This window comes from Mesitornis unicolor, unplaced genomic scaffold (genome assembly GCF_000695765.1).
Source record: "Mesitornis unicolor isolate BGI_N332 unplaced genomic scaffold, ASM69576v1 scaffold12560, whole genome shotgun sequence".
Classification (NCBI taxonomy): domain Eukaryota; kingdom Metazoa; phylum Chordata; class Aves; order Mesitornithiformes; family Mesitornithidae; genus Mesitornis; species Mesitornis unicolor.
Window position 1 is genome coordinate 55,708 of NW_010157691.1, and position 4,722 is coordinate 60,429.

The following is a 4,722-nucleotide window of genomic DNA, read 5'->3' on the forward strand; positions in this document are numbered from 1 at the left end:
CACATCTCAGCCATTCACACCTGAGTTACTGCAAAATCATAACAGGCAATGGCTTTCCAAGAATCTGTTCCAAGAAAGCTGAGAGGGACTTTTTACAAGGGCATGTAGTGATAGAAAAGGGGTAATGGCTTTTAACTGGAAGGGGGTAGATTTAGACTAGATATTAGGAAGAAATTCTTTACTTGTCATAGTTTCACCCGAACTCCCTTTCTTGCTCATCAGGCTTCAGGATTTGTATCCAAGCACAACAAATTTTTTGGGGGAGGTTCAGGGAACTAAAGATCTGCTTGGGGCTTTGGTCTTGGGCTGGTGAGAGCTGTGGCACTAAGCACCCATCAGATGACTCTGGCACGACCAGAGCAGTTCAGCAGAGTCACAGTCATAACCATTGCTCAGACCAGTTAGTGTTGCTTTGAAAAATCTCAGATAATACCCTGGGAGGGCACTGTGCTATACTGTGTGTTTGTGTGTTGGCCCGGTGCTCAGAGATGTCCCAGGTTCAGCTGTGCTAAGCAACACAGACACATCCATAGAGTCTCTAAACACTTCTCTGAGACAACTTTCTACCCTCCAAAACCACAGATCTTTTACAGATAAATGTGATCACCTCTCTTTGCTCTAGTTACCACCTTTTCTTATGTTTCCAGCAATATGTCTAATGCACTCGTCACATTTATGACTTATTTCTGGGTGAACAGAACCCTTCTTCTCATGGGCTGGTCTTGGTTCACTGACACTACACCACAGCAGACATAGAAAAGGCATAGAAATTCTTAAAACACAGCAAAATTCCGAACTTGTGTGTGGACAGATGCCCTCAGTCATCACCAGACTACAAAAATCATGTTCTAAAACATCGGTGATGGTGGGTGAGCCTCAGGGACTGGCAACCAGCTGGGATGGGCTGATGAAGAAAGGTGCCATGGAGAGAGATGTGTCCCAATTGGCCACTGGTGCCAGTGCTGTCATTTTAATTAGCTATGGGTATATATACACATATATGATACACACTGTACCTCTTTATCAGCAGGATGGGTTCACTAAATATATGTCAACCGAAATTACTTTAGTAAGAGCCTCAGCACTTGGTTTCCCACCTGCTTCTCCACAACAGCTGCCCAGACTCTGTAAAACACATCAGATGAAAGGCACCGTAGAGCTGCAGCACGATGCTGTTATTACATCTAACAGATGAGCAATCAGATCTGAACTGACCGGGGACTGAGCATCTGAGGCAAGAGGAGAATCCTTTGGGGAGACCATTACCATGAAAGTAATACAATTCAGTATTTGTACCAGAGACTCTGAAATTCAACAGCAGTCAGCCTTAGTGCTAGCATCCTTTTAAAGATCATCTTTCATTTCTTAGCAAACAGCAATATCCTATAACAACATTAGGACGGGAAAAGAAGGGAGCTGCACAGCAACCAAACACACGTGCAGGAGGCAAAATGGTCAGGTAGGGGCATAAAAAGCAAAGTTTTGGTTAGTCTGTGGGTGTTCTGAGAAACAAGGAGAGTGATACACTGGGCTGTGGTGACTCTTAAGCAAAGGGGAAGTAACAGAGACCACCAGTGAGATGGTGGGGGAAGCAGTGCTCAGCCAGAGGTCACAGCCCTGCTGATACCATGGGCCTACAATGCTGCTTCTGTACTTGGGACCCAGCAAGCTGGAAGACAGTCAGCAATATGCATGGAATAAATCCAAGTGGGAGAGATTTCTGAGTAACTGTGTGGTGGACATTTGTTTCATATTCAGGAGAAAAAAAAATAAAAGGAGGAAAGAATGCAACCTGCTTTGACCATTAAAGACAGCTTTAGGGAAAATACAGTGTAGAAATAAATGAAAACAGCTGCCTCCAAGTTTATAAAGGTTTGACTTGGTAGTTGAAAGACATTGAACCTCTTTTTAAAAAAAATTATTTTACTCTATAAGGTTATCTTTTTAATATGCAAAAAGAGCAGCAGGTTATCGATTAGCCTTACATTGCACTGCACTGATTTCCTGGACAAGCTCAATATCAATAACTCAAAATCTGGGAATAAACCAATAAACATGGACTGTGGCTGACCTTAACTGTAACCTTCACACCATCTCAGTGGCAAAAGGGAAAAGCAAGCATTGAAGATGATAATGAAAGTTCTTGTTTTAGCACATATTAATATGCACAGCCATCAAACGCTTCCTGCTAAATTTTCATTTCACGAGCAAATTGGATGAGACTTAGAAGATCACAGGGTGAAATCCTCTTTTTGAGATCCAAGTGTCTCACACCTTAATAGCCCTTCAATATGATGGAGGTATGCCAAGTGTTTAAAGGTGGGCTTGGCATCAGGGGACTCAAATTCTCCTCTTGCTTCAGCAACTTCCTATGCCAATCTCTTCCTCTCGCTGGACTTTTATTTCCTTCATGGCAATACTGACTCCAAACCTTTTTTCTTCTCCCCCTCCTGACAAATATGTTCAAGAAAGAAGAATTTAAACTGAAGCTATTGCATAAAATGGCAACTTGGATGGCTATGGCACAGGGGAACCTGGGGTTACTACAAAATTTATCTCGATTTTGTCTGTCCCTGTGAGGACTAGAGGAGGAAGGCAGGGAAAGCATACAACTGCAGACTCCAAATATATGTATCGGGCAGGTAAACATCAGGGAGGGAGCAGAGGTCTTTAAGCTAAAAGATGATGTTGGCACAAGAACAAATGACTACAAATAGGCCAAAAATAAATATAGACAAGAAACTAGAAATTTTGTCAGTTTAGAGAATGAGTTCTGGAATTCCTTCCTAGTCAGATTAGACAAGGAAATAACTAGTTTTGAGACAGTTGTGAGCAGGTTTGTACGGGAAGATGCCTTATATTTAAGGGACAGAGCTGGTGACCTTGAACATCCCTCTTAATCCTGCATTCCTCTTTCATTTCTGTGTCATCCAACGCCCACAGTGTCCTGTATAACGTGCCAGGGAGAGCTGTGTCAGACAGGTCACTTCTTCATCCTGGCAGCCCCTGTTTTCATTCACCGCCAGTTCACAGGGCCGAGAGCCACGGTGGTGGGAACAGATCAAGGACGAGCCCTATTCGAAGGCTTTTTTCCCCATGCAGCAGAGCAGATATTTTTTTTAATTGCAAACTACCCCAGACAGAAAAGATGTCTCTGCATTCAGCATGGGAATGCAGGAACAAGGGAAATTTGAAAGCAGCTCAAAATTCATCTGCACAAGTACTGTTTTCCTTTTGGTTTATGTATTTTTGCCTCTCTGCAAATTGGAGCCATTCAATGGAAAGTCAGAGCCCTGCTGTGCAAAGCGCTGCTCATTTCACGTTAAGGAACAATCCTCGTTGTAAAGGAATTACAAAGCTCACCAGAGAAAGAGGTTATTGTCCCCACCTCACACGTGGGGAGCTGCAACAGGGCTTCATTAGGGCTTTATATTTCTAAAAAAATGGCCTCAGCTTGGGCCCTTACAGGCTTGATCATACTTTCTGCTTCTCTGAAAATAAGAGCAATTGATTATGAAGCCTGACACCCAGAAATGGTTGGGTTTTTTTTCAGTAAACACATTGCTGTTCTGTCTGCTGCAGTGTTTCTCCTGTTTAGAGGCGGTCAAAGCTGTGCTCAACCCACTCCAGGACTGAGCAAAGTGCAAGATTTCAGTGTGCCTCCATTAGGCAGAGCTGCCTAGCCATGCACTGTGTAGTTTAAGAACTGAGGCAAAAACATGGCTCAACTTTCCTATTTAATAAGACTTTAATCTGAACACTTACTATTTTGTGTTTTTTCTCTACTATTTCAAGCTATCCAGTCTCTAAATTTTATCTCCCTCCCTTCATCACTGATGATCCCTGCTTAACAGAATTACCATCACCCCTGATGATCATTTTGCTCAGTAGCGATGGCTTTATACTTATACCTAGCATTTGCCCTCAAAACTTTTGACACGGGATAAGAGAACAAAACAATTAAAACATAATATTCTGCTGCATGATGATAATTTTGCCTCATTGGTGAACATTAGGAAATGGCATTATTGTAAAGACCCAATTACCTTTTTTATGAGCATTGTATATTTGGAAAGTAATAAAACAGAGTTATAAAACTCAGATGATTAGGAATCTCAGAGATGTTCTGCATTTTAAGACGGGGGGTGGAATATTCTTTTAATCGCATCTGAGCACAGCCCAACCAACGATTAGTTACTTTCAAAGCAATAAACATTACCTGGGAAGCAATAAAAGGAAATGCAGGAAAGTTATTTGATGGATGATTCCCAAAAGACATAAGGCAAAAGAAGGGAATGTGGTTTAGTGGTTAGAATAACAACCTGGCAGTCAGGACTCCTGCCGTCTCATCCAAGCTGTGAAGCTGACTTACTAGATGCTCTTGGGTTCAACATTGTATTTTATTCAGTGTTAAATTGGATCTAATGATACCCAAAGAACTGATGTGAAACTAAAAACGCGAGTGTTTGTCAAGGCTTTGAAAGTTAGGATGAAAGAAGTCATTATAAATAATTATAAGTGGCTGGAAAACATGGAAGGTATTTTGTTGAAGTCTGATTATGTAAAATGCTAGCACAAGTGATAATGGACTAGGCAAGCTCCCGTCATCTACAGGTCAGAGACCAGCTACTTAATTTTATCAGGGGAAACACAGACATCTTTCATTTCAGTTCTTGGAGAATTTAGTGAAACCTCATCTCACTTCCAGTAATTTCCATAATG